We start from the raw sequence: 20,184 nt of genomic DNA on the forward strand, positions 1-20,184 counted from the left end.
GAACTATAGGATGAATCCCTTATCCTCACAAATGTTCACTACCAATATTCCTTACTGCAATGGTACATTTGTTACAATCTACGAACCTACGTTGATACATCATTGTCACCCAAAGTTCATAGTTTATATTGGGTTCCTTCTAAGTGCTGTGCATTATGTGGGTTTTGAGGGATGCATAATGACATGTACTTACCATTGTATAAATATACAGAGAGCCAATGTTTTCAGTGCCCTAAAAATTTCCCAATCTGACTGTTTTCCCTCCTTCTCTCCAATCTCTGGCAGACACTGATCTTTCATTGTCTCCATGATTATTATATTTCAGAACTTCATATAGTTGGAATCACACAGTATCCATTTTTTGGTCTTCTTTCATTTAGTTATATGCAGATAAATTGTCTCCATATCTTTTCGTAACTTGATAAATTATTTTCTTTTATCACCAAATAATATTTGTGTCTGCATGTAGCACAGTTTGTTAAATCACTTACCTACTAAAGAACATCTTTATTGCTTCCAAGCTTTGGCACTTATAAATAGAGCTTCTACAAACACCTGCATGCAGAACTTTTTGTGGACATAATAAGTTTTCAGACCATTTGGATAAATAACAAGGACTGTGGTAGCTAGACTGTATGCTAAAATGTGTTTAATTTTGTATAAAACTACCAAGCTGTCTTCCAAAGTGGCTGTACCATTTTTTCATGGCCATCAGCAATGAATGAATTTATTTTACTCCACACTTTTACCAGGATTTGGTGTTTCTGTGTTCCAGCTTTATAATGATAATGCACTGTTTTAATTTCCAATGCACTAATAACAAATCATGTGGAATATCCTTTCATATGCTTAAATGCCTTTTGGTAAGTTGTCTGCTTAGGATTTTGACCATTTTTAATCTATTTTTATTCAGTCTGATTTCACAGGGTCGCAGCTGGAGAAGAATTTTACCTCAGGAAGAACTGTATCTTAAATCTCATTCAGACTGAATTTAGATATTTTGATGACACTTTATATGAATTTATATAGGAATGTGTTAAGACTTTGCTTGCTGTGGGGATAGAATGAATGTGAGAGGACATGTATTTGGTGGGGGAGGAGAGGGATGGAATAGCATGGATTGCATTAAGTCTCTCAAAATGCATATCTTAAAGCCCTAAGACCCAATGTATTATAATTTGCAAACGAAGCCTTTAGGAGATAATTAAATTTAAATTGAGTCATGAAGTGGGCTCCTAGGATAAGATTAGTGCCCTTATAAGGGACACCAGAAAGCTTACTGTCTTTCTTACCCTCCATGAGTGCATCCTCAGGAATTCCCATGTGTGCACATAGCAAGTTGGCACCAGTCTACAAGTCTACAAGTCAGGAAAGAAGTACACGTAAGAACACAAACCCATTGGTCCCTTTGATCTCAAACTTCTAACCTCCAGAATTATGAGAAAGTAAACTTCTATTGTTTAAGCCATCTGTTGCATGGCACGTTGTTTTGGCAGCCCAAGCTAAGGCACCATTCATTTGTGAGACATTATCTTCACATAATCAAAGAAAAGACAGATTGATTAAGATCACAGTCCACAATCGTTCTGCTTCTGTTTACATTAATGAAGACCCTCTTGGTTTCTACAGATGGAATTTCAATGCAAAAAACCACAAACAAGCCATAAACACTTTAATGAAGTGGAAGGATTTTTAATGCAATACAAGAATTGGTTTAGGTAATTGAGAAGTCTAACAGACAGCTGAATGTTGAGGTTAAGAATATTAGAATTCCATCTCAGATCTGTATGACTCTAATGACGTCTACTTGGAGATGGTTTTCCTCTTTGTAGAAGCCAGATGGCTACAGGACAAGTCTCATTTCCAGATTTCCTGTTGTGACACAGTATCATCCTTGCTGCCTTCCTTACCCTCCCCTAGTTCACAAGCAAGGGGTCTGAGAGCTATGTTTTCTGGAGCTTCTTGTTAGCAGAATTTCCTGTTAGATTCTAACAAGTAGCACATTTTCAGGATGTTTGAAAATCCTAAGAGAAGGAGAAGCCATTATTCTACAGCTTGTAGGCAGGTGTGTGGGCAGAAAGAGTTTACACACGTGGGTTTTGCCATTACCTTCCCAACATCCTGTTATAATGGAATCTCCCACATTGTTTCTGCAGCATCTGAAATGACTGAAATGATTTCCTGTAAATCCTGCACTTCTGATTTTCTCAAAATCTAACAATGGTCTCTCATGTTTACATTCCAGTCCTTCAAAAGCTGTGTATGCCTCTAATAACCTGTATTGCAATCTTTACTGCTTGAAATGCCTAGGAAAGCTTCTGTTTTCCTATCAGAATACTGATGGATGCAATAAGCACAGTGCATCCCTTACAGCTGTTGTTCTGAAAGAACAGAAAAAAAGGATCATTTTGCAATATCCGTTCTCAATATTTCCAGGTAAACATCAATTTTTTTCATTAGATTATTTGGCCACATCTGAAAAAAAAAAAAGAGTATGTTTAAACTCAGCCTTAGGAAGTACCCCCATCATTACAGCATAGATTGGTCCCCTTGTCTATCACAAGGGTTCCAAACAATGGAAAAGTGGAGGTTTTTGAAAGAAAGGAATAAAAATTGTGTTAGAAGAGTAAGACATCTACAACAGAAGAACTATGCTAGTAAGTATTTTTATTTTTACTGTTTGTAAAAAGTGGAATAAATTGCATTGTCCAATGGAAGTACGTTTACTTGTTGGAGACATATTTCAAAGCTTTATTAGCATTTATCTTTAACAAAGAGCAGTCATGTTCAGTTTAACTCACTGAATTATATCTGTCTATCAATTTGCTGAAAGATTAATGAAGGAGAGAAACAGAGTATGAGTTAGAAATAAGAACTCATCTTTCTAACAGAGTTAATTGCTTTTTTACCTTGGCAACTAATTAATAAAACTTCAATCACTTACATAATTATATATAAAAATTATGTATACAGTACAAACATAATATTTTCTTATGTGTTCCTTTGATAAAGTTTGATTCTTAAGGCCATTTTTAAATATAATACATTGCAAGAAAATTAGAAATAGTAGAATACCATATGTGCCACACTTTTGTCATTTTATATTATAGAACAGTTTAGACATATAAAATATATAGACATTGTTTTAGTCAGGGTAAACATAAAGAAATGTTGTATAGATGCACAAACAACTGATATAAATGATAGAAGTTTGGGTATCCCTCTTCTATTACTATTACAAAGGAGCTATTACAAGTTGGCAGATAGTTCTGGCTTAGAACCCTTCAGAAGGTTCTAAAATCCGTTCCTGTTTTTGTCTCCACCATGTCTGAAGCTAGACCAATGGCCTGTGCTGGTTGGAGCCCATTGTAAAAGAAAGGAGGTGCGGATCGTGGATAAAGCATACCTTCTCTGTTAGTGGTTTGACCTGGAAATCATTTTATTGACTATTGACTTTAGTCACATAGCTACAGCTTACTGCTTGGAATTTGGCAGAATGTAGTCTCCATATAATCCTGGCTGAAATTTTACTCTGTGAAGGAAAAGATTAGATTTTTGTGGAAACTAGCCTCATCCAACACAGATATTAATTTGATAAACATTTGGGAACCAGTCATAAAATTAAAGCTCCCGTCTATACTTCTCCAGTACTTTGGCCACCTCATGCAAAGACTTGACTCACTGGAAAAGACTCTGATGCTGGAAGGGATTGGGGGCAGGAGGAGAAGGGGACGACAGAGGATGAGATGGCTGGATGGCATCACTGACTCGATGGACGTGAGTCTGAGTGAACTCCGGGAGTTGGTGATGGACAGGGAGGCCTGGCATGCTGCGATTCATGGGGTCGCAAAGAGTTGGACATGACTGAGTAACTGAACTGAACTGAACTGATACTTCTCTTTAACTCTTAACCTTTGCTTTCCTCTTCCTCACTCGACTGAACCTAAATTTATTTATACTTTTACTACATATGATCATATTTATAAATGATACATAGGCCAGCTTTTCATGTGCTTGTACCTTATATTAAATGTCATACAGTGTGTTTCCATTTATAATTTGGCTTATTTCTCAAACTTAAGTTTGAAGAACACTTACATAGTCACATATAGCTGTAATTCAGACATATTTATTGCTTTATAAGGTGCTGCTGTCCCAAATATCTACTTGTTTAAATATTTTGTCACTTAAAAATGTTATCACAAGTATTCTTTTATGATTCCTAATCACATATGAAGAGATTTTCTAGGACCTGTGCACAACTGTGTGTGTATATGTGTGTTTGTAAATGTGTGACTGTAAGTGTGTGTACACATAAATTCTAGGCTGTAAGATCTAAACACATTCAACCTAAGTACATGTCTTATCTGAAATTGTTAGGTGCAGGTGTATTTGAGAATTTAAATTTTATGTTTTACTTTAGAAAGATAATTTGATACATATGCCATATTTTATACCTCAGTATCAGGGAGATATTGGACAATTAATAATAAGCATGTGGGCACACATGCACACAGAACCACAGACAAGTATGTCTTAACATATGTATTTTCTAAGAAGATAGAAGTTTTCTATAAAATTCTTTTTCTTTCTAAGCTTTTACAAGAATTACCTCTATTATCAGTATTTATACAAGCAGTCTTCAAGACAGTCTAGACTTTTATATTATGTGTCTCAAAGCTCTTCCAGCCTCTACCCATTACACAATTTCATAGTCACTTAAACATTTTTAGGTATTTGTTTCAGCGTCTGAAATGGCCATCATCTTATATGGGTATCAGTCATTTTGGTTTAAAGGCCCATTCTATTCCAGTATGATATCATATCAATTTAATCAATTGTGTATTCAACAATGCTATTTACCAGTAAGATCCTATTCCGAGGTGCTGAGTGTTAGGGCTTTAACATCTCTTTAGAGAAGAATTATGTTTAACAGCTAATAATATGTAACAGTGAGCTTGTATCCAGATTATATAAAGAATACATGCGACACACTAATAAAAGATAAATAGCCTAATTAGAAATGGGTGAGCAAACATTTCTTCAAAGCTGATAAAAATAGACAATAAGAATATAAAAATATAGTCAGCATCATTAGTTAATAGCAAAATGCAAATCAAAACCACAGTAAGATATCACTACCTAACCTATTAGAATGCCATGATAATAAAAAGTAATACATTTAGGTGGGGTTGTGGAAAGCTCTTACCTTGGTGGTGGAATGTGAAATTATGTTTCTTTGGCAAATATAGTTGAAGTTCCTCAAAATGTTAAGCAGAATTACCATAGGACCAGAAATCTCATCCTTAGGTATAATGCCAAGAGAAAAAATGATATATCTCTATACAAAAACTTGAACAATGTTCATAGCAAAATTATTAATAACACTAAAAGGTAATCCAAATGTCCACCAACTGATGACTGGATAAGTAAAATATGATATATCCATACAATGGAATATTATTCTATCATGAAAGGAAATGAAATGTCAAAATGCTACAACATGGATGGTTCTTAAAAACTTTATGCTAAGTGAAGCATTATGATAAGCTATTCATAAAACATCACATATTTTATGATTTTATCTATATAAAATATCCAGAATAGACAAACGTTAAGAGAAAGTAGATAATGGGTGCTTGGAATTGACATGTAGATGAGAATGAGGAACAACCACCCATCATTTTAAGGTGATGAAAATGTTCTAAAACTATAAAGCAGTGATGGCTGCTGTACAATTTGCAAACATTAAAAATTACTGCACTATGCAGTTTATATGGGTGACTTTTATGGAACATTAATATTGAAATGGAGAAGGAAATGGCAACCCACTCCAGTGTTCTTGCCTGGAGAATCCCAGGGACGGGGGAGCCTGGGGGGCTGCCATCTATGGGGTCGCACAGAGTTGGACACGACTGAAGTGACTTAGCATTAGCAATATTGAAATGAAGAGGTGAAGGAATTGAGTAAAAAAAAATAAATGTATTCTTTAACTCTTAGTAAAGATCCTGCCGCTGGGAAAGATTGAAAGTGGGAGGAGAAGGGGACGACATAGGATGAGATGGTTGGATGGCATCACTGACTCTCTGACATGAGTATGAGGAAGCTCCAGGGGATGATGATGGACAGGGAGGCCTGGCGGGCTGTGGTTCATGGGGTTGCAAAGAGTCGGACATGACTGAGGGACTGAACTGAACTGAGAGATTTTTCAATACACGTTTTAAAAGCGTTTAATACGTTGATATGTGGCAAAACCAATACAATATTGTAAAGTTAAAAAAAAAGGAAAAAAAATAAAAGCATTTAAGTTACAAATACAGGATAAAATGCCACAATTGTTTGGCTCTAATGAATATTTTTTTTTAATTGAAGTATAGTTGATTAACAATGTTCTGTACATTAGTTTCCGGTGTATAGCACAGTTGTTTAGATATCCATATGTTTACATAGTCTTTTTCACTATGGTTAGCAGAGTACTGATCATAGTTCTTTGAGCTATCCAGTAGGACTTTGTTGTTTATTTTATACATAGTAGTTTATATTTGCAATCTCAGACTCATAATTTATTCCTTCCCCACCCCATTTCCCTTAGGTAGCCATGCTTATTTTTCATGTCTGTGACTCTGTTTCTGTTTTGTAAATAAGTTTGTTTGTGTCGTGTTTTAGAGTCCACATATAAATGATGCCATATAGTACATGTCTTTGTCTGACTTACTTCACTTAGTGTGAGAATCTCTAGGTTCACCCATGGCGATTTTTCACTATTTTTTACGTCTGAGTAGTATTCCATGATGCACACGTACCATATCTTATACATCCATCTGCTGATAGACATTTAGGTTGCTTCCATAGTTTGCTATTGTAAATAGTGCCACTGTGATCATTAGGATGCATGTATCTTCTTGAATTATAGCTTCCTCCAGATATATGTCCAAGAGTGAGACTGCTAGATCACATGGCAAATCTATTATAAGTTTTATAAGGAACTGTCATACAGTTTTCCACAGTGTCTGCACCAATTTACATTCCCACCAACAATGTTGGAGGGTTCCCTTTTCTCCACACTTTCTCTAGTATTTTCTCTTTGTGGAATTTTTAACGATGGCCATTCTAACTAGTGTGAGACAATACCAATTGTGGTTTTGATTTGCATTTTTCAAATAACTAGCAATGTTGAGCATCTTTTCATATGCTATCTCTGTGTTTTTGGAAAATATGTCTATTTAGGTCTGCCCATGGTTTGATTTCTTGAGATCTCTAGTCTTTCCCATTCTGTTGTTTTCCTCTATTTCTTTGCATTGATTGTTGAGGAAGGCTTTCTTATCTCTTCTTGCTATTCTTTGGAACTCTGCATTCAGATGCTTATATCTTTCCTTTTCTCCTTTGCATTTTGCTTCTCTTCACAGCTATTTGTAAGGCCTCCCCAGACAGCCATTTTGCTTTTTGCATTTCTTTTCCATGGGGATGGTCTTGATCCTTGTCTCCTGTACAAATGTCACGAACCTCTATTCATAGTTCATCAGGCACTCTATCTATCAGATCTGGTCCCTTAAATCTATTTCTCACTTCCACTGTATAATCATAAGGTATTTGATTTAGCTCATACCTGAATGGTCTAGTGGTTTTTCTTACTTTCTTCAATTTAAATCTAAATTTGTCAATAAGGAGTTCATGATCTGAGCCACAGTCAGCTCCCGGTCTTGTTTTTGCTGACTGTATAGAGCTTTTCCATCTTTCACTGCAAAGAATATAATCAGGAGATATTAAGAAGATGTGGCAAGAATACACAGAAGAACTGTACAAAAAAGATCTTCACAACCAAGATAATCATGATGGTGTGATCACTCACCTAGAGCCAGACATCTTGGAATGTGAAGTCAAGGGGGCCTTAGAAAGCATCACTACGAACAAAGCTAGTGGAGGTGATGGAATTCCAGTTGAGCTATTTTAAATTCTGAAAGATGATACTGTGAAAATGCTGCACTCAGTATGCCAGCAAATTTGGAAAACTGAGCAGTGGCCACAGGACTGGAAAAGGTCAGTTTTCATTGCAATCCCAAAGAAAGGCAATGCCAAAGAATGCTCAAACTACTGCACAATTGCACTCATCTCACACACTAGTAAAGTAATGCTCAAAATTCTGCAAGCCAGGCTTCAGCAATACATGAACCATGAACTTCCAGATGTTCAAGCTGGTTTTATAAAAGGCAGAGGAACCCGAGATCAAATACGCAACATCCGCTGATCATGGAAAAAGCAAGAGAGTTCCAGAAAAACATCTATTTCTGCTTTATTGACTATGCCAAAGCCTTTGACTCTGTGGATCACAACAAACTGTGGAAAATTCTGAAAGAGATGGGAATGCCAGACCACCAGACCTGCCTCTTGAGAAACCTATCTGCAGGTCAGGAAGCAACAGTTAGAACTGGACATGGAACAACAGACTGGTTCCAAATAGGAAAAGGAGTATGTCAAGGCTCTATATTGTCACCCTTATTTAACTTCTATGCACAGTACATAATGAGAAACGGTGGACTGGAAGAAGCACAAGCTGGAATCAAGATTGCCGGGAGAAATATCAATCACCTCAGGTATGCAGATGACACCACCCTTATGGCAGAAAGTGAAGAGGAACTAAAAAGCCTCTTGAGGAAAATGAAAGTGGAGAGTGAAAAAGTTGGCTTAAAGCTCAACATTCAGAAAACGAAGATCATGGCATCTGGTCCCATCACTTCATGGCAAATAGGTGGGGAAACAGTAGAAACAGTGTCAGACTTTATTTTTTTGGATTCCAAAATCACTAAAGATGGTGATTGCAGCCATGAAATTAAAAGACGCCTACTCCTTGGAAGGAAAGTTATGACCAACCTAGATAGCATATTCAAAAGCAGAGACATTACTTTGCCAACAAAGGTCCGTCTAGTCAAAGCTATGGTTTTTCCATATGTATGGATATGATAGTTTAACTGTGAAGAAAGCTGAGCACTGAAGAATTGATGCTTTTGAACTGTGGTATTGGAGAAGACTCTTGAGAGTCCCTTGGACTGCAAGGAGATCCAACCAGTCCATTCTAAAGGAGATTGGTCCTGAGTGTTCCCTGGAAGGAATGATGCTACAGTTGAAACTCCAGTACTTTGGCCACCTCATGCGAAGAGTTGACTCATTGGAAAAGACTCTGATGCTGGAAGGGATTGGGGGCAGGATGAGAAGGGTACGCCAGAGGATGAGATGGCTGGATGGCATCACTGACTCGATGGACGTGAGGTTGAGTGAACTCTGGAAGTTGGTGATGGACAGGGAGGCCTGGCGTGCTGCGATTCATGGGGTCACAAAGAGTCAGACACGACTGAGTGGCTGAACTGAACTGAACTGAATGGTTTGATTGGATTGAGTGTTTTTCTGATATTAGAGTTACATGCTGTTAACATTCTTTGGGAATTAAGTCCTTTGTCAGTTGTATCACTTACAGTTACTTTTTCCTAGTCCATAGGCTGTCATTTCATTTTATGTTTCTTTTAAAATTTAAATTTATTTATTTTAATTCAAGGCTAATTATTTTACAATATTGTATTGGTTTCTTTGCTGTGAAAAAGCTTTTAAGTTTGAATAGGTCCCACTTGTCTACTTTTGCTTTTATTTCTATTGCCTTGGGAGATTGACCTAAGAAAACATTGGCATGATTTATGTTAACAAATGTTTTTCTTATGCTTCCTTATATAAGTTTCATGGTGTCATGTCTTTTTTAAAAATTTGAAGCCGTTTTGAATTTACTTTTGTGTATGGCATGAACATGTGTTCTAACTCCATTGATTCAGCACCACTTACTAAAGAGACTGTTTTTCTTCTACTGTTTTAATATATTCTTGCCTCCCTTGTCAAAGATTAATTGACTGTAGCCTTGTGGGTTTAATTCTGGGCTCTGTTTTCTATTCCATTGATTGAGATGTCTCATTGATCCAGATGTCTATCTTTATGCCAAAGCCATGTTGTTTTGATTACTGTAACTTTGCAGTACTTTCTGAAGTCTGGGGTGGTTATATATCTTTTTTTTCTATTTTCTTCAGGGTTTTTTTTTTTTTTTTTGGCAATTCTAGATATATAAATTTTAGGATTATCTGTACTAATTTTGTGAAAAAATATCTTGGGTAATATGGTAGATCACATGAAATCTGTATATTGCTTTGGGTAGTATTGCTATTATAACAATATTAATTTTGTAATCCAAGAGCATGGGATAGCTTTTGATTTCTTTGAATCAGCTTCGGTTTTCTTTACCAGTGTTTTATAGTTCTCAGCATATAAGTCTTTCTCCTCCTTGGTCATCTTTATCACTAAATGCTTAAATTTTAAAAAAATATTATTTTATATTGGACTATAGTTGATTTATTTATAAAATGTTAGTTTTAGGTGTACAGCAAAGTGATTCAGTTATACATATACATGATTTTTTTTCCAAGTTCTTTCCCCATTTAGGTCATTAGTTTCTTTAAATATGATTTTAAAATGGATTTCTTTTTTACTTTCCTTTACTGATATTTCATTGTTAGTATAAATAAATGCAAGTGATTTCTGTATTTTAACCTTGTATCCTGCTACTTTCCTTCCTTTTTTTTTTTAAAATCAGTTCTAGTAGTTCTGAGGAGTTTTTAATATCTACAAGCTGAACTTAATATCTACAGGCTTAGCAAATTTTAAATCTATAATACAGTATCATTAGCTGTAAGTAGTATGCTGCAGAATAGATCTTTGGAATTTACTTATCTGGCATAACTGAAACTTTGTGCCGTTTAACCACTGTCTCTTCATTTCCTCCTCTTATCAGACCCTGGTAATCACCATTCTACTCTCTTCCTCCAGAAGTTTGACTTTTTTAGGTTCCATGTATAGGTGACATGATACAGTTTTTATTTTTTTCTGTCTTATTTCACTTAGCATATGTCCTCCAGTTCCATCCAAGTTGTCACAAATCACAGAATTTTCTATTTTTTAAGGCTGAGTAATATTCCATTGTGTGTATGTATGTGTGTCTGTTATAACATTTTATTTATCCATTTATTCACTGATGGATATTAGATTGTTTCCATATGTTGGCAATTGTGAATAGTCCTGGAATGAATATGATAGTACAGGTATCCTGATTTCAATTTCTTTGGATAAATGCCCAGAAGTGGGCTTGCTGGATCACATGGTAGTTCTGTTTTTCACTATTTTGGGAAAGCTCCATATGTTTTCCATAAAGCCTGTACCAGTTACATTCCCACCAACAGTGTACCAAGGCTCCTTATTTTTCAACACGTGATTGCCAAACACTTGTTATCTTTTGTTTGATAATAATCATTCTCACAGTTATGAAGCAATAGGTCCTGTGGATTTGATTTGCATTTTCCTGATGATTAATGATATTAAACACATTTTAATGTATCTGTTAACCTCTTCTTTTGAGAAATATTTATTCAGGGCCTCTTTCCATTTTTAAAATTGGATTATTTGTTTATTTGCTAATGAGTTATTGGAATCCCTTATATATTTTGGATAAAATCAATTATTAGACATGTGGTTTACAGATATATTCTGCCATTCTGTACATTGTCTTATCATTTTGCTGATTGTTGCCTTTGTCATGCAAAAGGTTTTTATTTTTTTTCTCTAACCCCATTTGTTAGTTTTTACTTCTGTTGTATATGGCTTTGTGTGTCACATCCAAAAAGTCATTGCCAAGAACAGTGTCATGGAGCCCTTTCCTCATATTCCCCCCGCTCCCCCTCAGAATTTTGTGGTTTCAAATGATAGATTTAGGTTTTAATCTGATTTTGGTTGGTTTTGTGTATCCAGTTTCATTCTTCTGCATGTGGATATCAAATTTTCCCAACAATCTATTGAAGAGATTATCCTTTCCTCTCATTGTATTGTATTTTTGAGACTCTTGTAGAAGATTAGTTGTCCATAGATACGTGGGCTTCTATCCAGGTCTTTTATTTGTCCCATTGGCTTATGTGCCTGTTTTTATGAAATATACTTTTTTATTAGTTTCTAACATAATTTGAAATCTGGAAGTATGGTGCTTCCAACTTTGTTCTTGCTCAAGATCCTTTTACATATTCAGTGCTTTTTGTGACTCCATATACATTTTAGGATTATTTTTTCTATTTATGTGAAAAATGCCTTTGGAATTTTATAGGAAATTCATTGAATCTGTAGATTGCTTTGAGTAATATGGGAATTTTTGCAATATTAATTATTCAGTCTATGAGCATGAAATATCTTTCCCTTTATTTTTGTCTTCTTAAATTTTTTCATCAAGGTTTTATAGTTTTTAATGTGTAGATCTTTCATCTCCTTTGCTACATTTTAATCTTTTTGAAGCTATTATAGATGCAGTTGTCTAAAAGTGACCTCCAAAAGGACTTATGCCAAACCTCACCTCCCAGGACTGTTTCTGCCAGTGACCCTGTCCCTGCAGCAGGCCACTGCTGACCCACTCCTCTGCAGGAGACCCTCAAACACTCGCAGGCAGGTCTGACTCGGTCTCTTACAGGGTCACTGCTCCTTTCTGCTGGGTCCTGGTACACACACAGTTTTGTTTGTGCCCTCCAAGAATCTCTGTTTCCCCTAGTCTTGTGGAAGTTCTGTAATCAAATCCCACTGTCCTTCAAAGTCAGATTCCCTGGGGACTCCCAGTGCCTTTGTGGGATCAGATGATCAGGTTATTGTGGGGCCTAGAACTTTTGCAACAGTGCGAGAATTCACTCTCATTCAAATTTTATCTCTGTCTCATTCACATCCCTTTTCTGTTCTAGGATCAAATCTAGGATTGTCATGGGCTTGGCCTTCTTCTTTTAATCAAAAATGGCCGTGTCTCTTCCTCTCTATGTGATAGACAAGACCACTTGGTGTACACTTGTGCTGAGTGATGCAGAGAAAACTTCTTAGTGATGTGGACTTGGTGTCAGACACAGCCATGGAAAAAGTGGAGATGCTGGGAAAGCAAAATGAGAGGCAAGGTAAAAAAGAGAAGCCAAAATCTCATCAGACTGAAGAGGCAGCAGAAGAAAAGGAAGAAATGATTTCCCCTAAAGTTAAAAAGGTTAAAAAGAAAGCAGGGCCATCTCAAGATGACATTATTTCTCCTAAAAACAAAAGTTCAAAAAAATCGAAGGAGCCCTGTGAAAAGACAATTGTTTCTCCTAAAACCAAAAAAGTTATAAAAAATTAAGAGCCTTCTGAGGAAAAGTCGGTGCACCTAAGCCCAAAAAGATGAAGAAAGAAAAAGAAATAAATGAAGAAACTGGAGAGAAAAACTGCAGCTTCAAGAATAGGTTCCCTGATTTTGGATCTGACTCCAAATCCAAGGAAGCTACCAGTGAAGAAAACAGTGAGTTAGAGCAGGAAATGACTGTGGAGCAAAAAAAAGGAGCTTTCCCTAATTTTCCCATATCTGAAGAAACTATTAAACTTCTCAAAGCCCAGGGAGTGACCTTCCTGTTTCCCATACAAGCAAAGACATTTCACCAAGCCTATAGTGGAAAGGATTTGATTTCACAGGCATGGGCAGAAACTGGAAAGACATTCTCCTTTGCTTTCCCTTTGACTGAGAAACTTCAGGGAGAACTGCAAGACCAGAAGACAGGCCGTGCCCCTCAGGTGTTGGTTCTTGAACCCACAGGGGGTTGGCAAGTCAAGTAAGCAGGGACTTCAGGACATCACAAAAAAGCTGGCAACAGCTTGTTTTTATGGTGGAACATCCTACAGAGGGCAAATTGAATGCATGAGGAATGGGACTGATATCCTGATTGGGACATCAGGTCGTATCAAAGATCACCTGCCTGTGTCTTTTTCAATTTTGATTTCCTCAGGGTGTATTGGAGAAGGCAATGGCAACCCACTCCAGTGTTCTTGCCTGGAGAATCCCAGGGTTGGGGAGCCTGGTGGGCTGCCGTCTATGGGGTTGCACAGAGTCAGACGCGACTGAAGCAACTTAGCAGCAGCAGGGTGTAGACCTAGGAGTGGGATTGCTGGGTCATATGGTGGTTTTGTTCCTAGCTTTTTTTTTTTTTTGGGAATCTCCATACTGTCTTCCATAGTGGTGATATCAATTTATATTTCCGCCAACAGTGCAAGAGGGTTCTCTTTCCTCTACACTCTCTCCAGCATTGTTTGTAGACTTTTTGATGATAGTCATTCTGGCCAATGTGAGGTGATATCTCACTGTAGTTTTAATTTTCATTTTTCTAATAATGAGCAATGTTGAGCATCTTTTCAAGTGTTTGTTAGCCATCTGTATGTCTTCTTTGGAGAAATGTCTGTTTAGGTCTTTTTCCCACTTTTTGATTGAGTTGTTTGTTTTTCTAGTATTGAATTGTATGAACTGCTTGTATATTTTGGAAATTAATCCTTTGTAAGTTTTTTTCATTTGCTATTATTTTCTCCCATTCTGAGGGCTGTCTTTTCACCTTGTTTATAGTTTCCTTTGCTATGCAAGAGCGTTTAAGCTTAATTAGGTCCCAGTTGTTTAATTTTTTTACTTCCATTATTCTAGGAGGTGGGTCATAGAGGATCTTGCTTTATGTCATTGAGTGTTCTGCCTATGTTTTCCTCTAAGAGTTTTACAGTTTCTGGTCTTATTCAGCACTATTTACAACAGCTAGAACATAGAAGCAACCTAGATGTCCACTGACAGATGAATGGATACTGAAGTTGTACATACACACAATGAAATATTACTTAGCATTAAAAAGGAACACATTTGAGTCAGTTCTAATGATGTGGATGAATCTAGAGCCTGTTATACAGAATGAAGTAAGTCAGAAAGAGAAAGATAAATATCATATACTAATGCATATATATGGAATCTAGAAAGATGGTATTGATGAATTTATTTGCAGGGCACCAATGGAGAAACAGACAAACAGAGAGAACAGACTTATGGACATGGGGAGAGGGGTGGAGAGGGTGAGATGTATGGAGAGAGTATCACAGAAACTGACATTACCATATGTAAAATAGATAGCCAATGGGAATTTGCTATATGTCTCAGGAAACTCAAACAGGGGCTCTGCATCAACCTAGAAGGGTGGGATGGGGAGGGAAATAGGAGGGAGTTTCAAGAGGGAGGGACATATGTATACTTACGGCTGATTCATGTTGATGTTTGAAAGAAAGCAACAAAATCCTTTAAAGCAAGTATCCTTCAATTAAAAAATAAATTAACTTAAGAAAAAGACCACGTGCAGAATGGCAAGCTAGATCTCACCAAACTTAAGCATGTTGTCCTGGATTGATTGACCAAATGTTGGACAAGGGCTTTGCTGATTAAGTGGAAGAGATTTTATCCATGGCATGCAAGAATGATTCAGAAGACAACCTAAAACATTACTTTTTTCTGCAACTTGCTCCCATTGGTTGTGTAATGTTGCTAAGAAATACATGAAATCTACATATGAAAAATGGATCTGATTGGTAAATAGACACAGAAAACAGCAATAACTGTAGAGCATCTGGCTATCAAATGCCACTGGACTTGGAGGGCAGCAGTTATTAGAGATAGTGGTTTTCAAGGGCACACTATCGTATTTTGTGAAATGAAGAAAGAAACCCAGGAGTTGTCGCAGAATGTGGCCGTAAGATATGATGCCCAGTCATTACACAGAGACAATCCACAGAAGCAAAGGAAAATCACCAGGAAAGGTTTTAGAAACTGTGATTTTGGAGTTTGGGTTCCAATCAATGTTGCTGCGCGTGGGTTAGACATCCCTGAGGTTCACCTGGTTGTTCAAAGTTCTCCGCCAAAGGATGTGGAGTCCCTATGTTCATCGTTCTGGGTGAACAGGTAGAATTGGAATGACCGGGATTTGCATCTGCTTTTCCCAGCACAAAGAAGAATACCAGTTAGCCCAAGTGGAGCAAAAAGTGGGAATTACATTTAAGCGAATAGGTGTTCGTTTTAAAACAGATATAATAAAAGCTTCTAGCGAAGATGCCATCAGGCTCTTGGACTCTGTGCCTCCCGCTGGGATTGGTCACTTCGAGCAGTCAGCCGAGAACCTGACTGGGGAGCAGGGAGCCCTGGAAACCCGGGCAGCAGCCCTGACCCACTTCTCCAGTGCCATGTCGTTAGACCAGCACTCCTTGAGCAACTCAAATGCAGGCTTTGTGACCATGATCTGCAGTGCGTGATTGAAATGCCAAACATTAGTTCTGCTTGGAAAGAACTTAAAGAGCTCCTGGGTGAGGATATTGATTCCAAAGTGAAGGGAATGGTCCTTCTCAAAGGAAAACAGGGTGTTTGCTTTGACATCCCTACTGCACCAGTAACAAAGTACAGGAAGAGTGGCATGATTCACGGCGCTGGCAGTTTTCTGTGGCTACGGAGCAGTCAGAGCAAGATGGACCAGAGGAAGGATATCGCAACTTCCAAGGGCAACTGAGGTGTCAGACGACAGCGGGGAAAAAAGTAGAATCTTCAGAGGACAGCGATCAGGAGGTGACAACAAAAGAGTGTGTTAGGCGCTCAGTCGTGTCTTACTCTTTATGACCCCGTGGACTGTAGCCCATCAGGCTCCTTTGTCCATGGAATTCTCCAGACAAGAATACTGCAGTGGGCTGCCATTTCCTTCTCCAGGGGACCATCCTGACCCAGGGATTAAACCTGGGTTCCCGTATTGCAAGTAGATGCTTTACTGTCTGAGCTACTAGGGAAGCCTAATAGGGAAGCAACAAAAGTTACAGATTCCAAAACAAAGGCCAGAGGCAGAGTTTTAATAAAGCATTCGGACAGTAATTTAAAGTAGAGGATTTATTTGGCAAAAACAGAGCTATGTTCAGCATCATGGAACTAAACATTATTTTTCATGCAAAGTTAAAAGCACATTGTATTTCTATTCTGACCAGTTGCCCAGTCCCCATTTCTTCGAGAGAGGTAAACTTCATCTAAAATATTTCATCTGATTTATGATTGTCATTTATAACTTTATTGCTACTTCTGTCTTGGGTATTCCTTTAGAAAAGGTGTATGGATTAATTACATATTCTAATGTATTGTCTATAGATTCTATGATAGAGTCAAGCAAGTATCTGCTGATACTGTTTAAATTGACCTGTCTTTATACTTAGAAATGTCTCTTAATAGTAGGCTTCCCTGGTGGCTCAGATGGTAAAGGATCCGCCTGCAATGCCAGAGACTTGTGTTCAATTCCCTGGGTGGGGAATATCCTCTGGAGAAGGAAATGGCAACCCACTCCAGTATTCTTGCCTGGAGAATTCCATGGACAAAGGAGCCTTGTGGGCTACAGTCCATGGAGTTGCAAAGAGTCAGACAGGACTGAGCAACTATCACTCACACTCACTCTTAATAGTGTTCTTCCTAAATATCATGGGGAATGCAACAGTTTTTAGAGAAATACTTTGAGCACCCAAGGCTTTGTTCTCTAATTGGTATTCCTCAGTCATTTGACTGCCAATTACTCCTATGGTCCTATGATGGATCTTCTAAAAATTAACAGTGAGCAATATTTTGAAGCAAAGTTTCACACTTAACTGTGATGGAACACAGCTTATACCAGCATATGTTCTAGATTTGGAGCAAGAATAGATAAGAAAGCCTTCCTCAGCGATCAATGCAAAGAAATAGAGGAAAGCAACAGAATGGGAAAGACTAGAGATCCCTTCAAGAAAATTAGAGATAACAAGGGAACATTTCATGCAAAGATGGGCTCGATAAAGGGCAGAAATGGTATGGACCTAACAGAAGCAGAAGATATTAAGAAGAGGTGGCAAGAATACACAGAAGAACTGTACAAAAAAGATCTTCACGACCCAGATAATCACGATGGTGTGATCACTCGCCTATAGCCAGACACCCTGGAATGTGAAGTCAAGTGGGCCTTAGAAAGCATCACTACGAACAAAGCTAGTGGAAGTGATGGAATTCCAGTTGAGCTATTTCAAATCCTGAAAGATGATGCTGTGAAAGTGCTGCACTCAATATGCCAGCAAATTTGGAAAACTGAGCAGTGGCCACAGGACTGGAAAAGGTCAGTTTTCATTGCAATCCCAAAGAAAGGCAATGCCAAAGAATGCTCAAACTACTGCACAATTGCACTCATCTCACATGCTAGTAAAGTAATGCTCAAAATTCTCCAAGGCAGGCTTCAGCAATACATGAACCATGAACTTCCAGATGTCCAAGTGGGTTTTATAAAAGGCAGAGGAACCAGAGATCAAATTGCCAACATCTGCTAGATCATGATAAAAGCAAGAGAGTTCCAGAAAAGCATCTATTTCTGCTTTCTTGACTATGACTTTGACTGTGTGGATCACAATTAACTGTGGGAAATTCTGAAAGAGATGGGAATACCAGACCACCTGACCTGCCTCTTGAGAAACCTATATGCAGGTCAGGAAGCAACAGTTAGAACTGGACATGGAACAACAGACTGGTTCCAAATAGGAAAAGGAGTACGTCAAGGCTGTATATTGTTACCCTGCTTATTTAACTTATATGCAGAATACATCATGAGAAACGTTGGTCTGGAAGAAGCACAAGCTGGAATCAAGATTGTCAGGAGAAATATCAATAACCTCAGATATGCAGATGACACCAATATGACACTTATATGCAGATATGGCAGAAAGTGAAGAGGAACTAAAAAGCCTCTTGATGAAAGTGAAAGAAGAGAGTGAAAAAGCTGGCTTAAAGCTCAACATTCAGAAAACTAAGATCATGGCATCTGATCCCATCACTTCATGGGAAATAGGTGGGGAAACAGTGGAAACAGTGTCAGACTTTATTTTTGGGGGCTCCAAAATCACTGCAGATGGTGACTGCGGCCATGAAATTAAAAGACGCTTACTCCTTGAAAGGAAAGGTATGGCCAACTTAGATAGCATATTCAAAAGCAGAGACATTATTTGGCCAACAAAGGTCCATCTAGTCAAGGCTATGGTTTTTCCAGTGGTCATGTATGGATGTGAGAATTAGACTGTGAAGAAAGCTGAGCACCGAAGAATTGATGCTTTTGAAGTGTGGTGTTGGAGAAGACTCTTGAGAGTCCCTTGGACTGCAAGGAGATCCAACCAGTCCATTCTAAAGGAGATTGGTCCTGGGTGTTCTTTGGAAGGAATGATGCTAAAGCTGAAACTCCAGTACTTTGGCCACCTCATGGGAAGAGTTGACTCATCGGAAAAGACTCTGATGCTGGGAGGGATTGGGGACAAGAGGAGAAGGGGACAACAGAGGATGAGATGGCTGGATGGCATCACCAACTTGATGGACTTGAGTTTGAGTGAACTCCAGGAGTTGGTGATAGACAGGGAGGCCTGACATGCTGCAGTTCATTGGGTTGCAAAGAGTCGGACACGACTATTTGACTGAACTGAACTGATATATTTGATAGGAGATAGTATTTAGTTTAGTCATTGTTATGTGTATTTTGATACATTTTTAGCTTCTCAATATAAGGTGATTCATGCTTCAGTTAATTCTTCACAGATTTTAAAAATATATGTATGTGTAATTATAAGTATTTTATTAGAAATTATTTTACCTGGCCCTATAACTTTCTTCCTAAGTAAGGAGGCTGAATAAATGGTGCTTGATTATAATGTACTCCATCTCCTATTGGAAGATTAACACGATTTACCAAGAAGGGAGTAGGGGTATGTCATTGCATTGCTGAAGAGTCAGAAAATCACTGAAAATATTTTCTACATGCAAGGAGACATTCATATGTATTGAGAGCAAAGAGAAGGCCAAGTGAAGGTGCACGATGAAACTTTTTTAATAGTGAAAAAGTAATTGGTCATTAATGTTTCTAGAGTTCAACTTCTAATGGGCAAGCTAGGGATTTTAGGTACAATGATCCAATTTAGTTTCTCAAAGCCTAGCTCCTATAGTACAGTATAGGATCTCTTTCTGTTAGACTGCTACTCCTACTGCTAGCTGAAAGGTTGCAGCTACCTGGAGACTTCTTTTTAAGAACAAACTATATGGTTATTTTTAGGTCGTTGCTTTGAGGGAACGGAAGAACCTAATATAGCCCCAGGATGGGTATTGCTCTGAGGTCTCAAGTGATATTTCTCTGGGAAAATGCACATGATACAGGGAACTTGAGAGTAGCATTCTCTTAATGCCTTAATTCCTTTAAGTTCTGTACTGGGAACCTTGAGAAATAAACTATGATAGGGGGA

At 37.7% G+C, this 20,184-nt stretch overlaps 1 pseudogene; it reads left to right on the forward strand.

Annotated features, from left to right (window-relative positions):
- Window positions 1-16,777, forward strand: part of LOC129627341 (nucleolar RNA helicase 2-like) — a 33,854-nt pseudogene extending 17,077 nt beyond the window's left edge.
- Window positions 16,778-20,184: the final 3,407 nt, after the last annotated feature.

This window comes from Bubalus kerabau, chromosome 14 (genome assembly GCF_029407905.1).
Source record: "Bubalus kerabau isolate K-KA32 ecotype Philippines breed swamp buffalo chromosome 14, PCC_UOA_SB_1v2, whole genome shotgun sequence".
NCBI classification, from domain to species: Eukaryota; Metazoa; Chordata; class Mammalia; order Artiodactyla; family Bovidae; genus Bubalus; species Bubalus kerabau.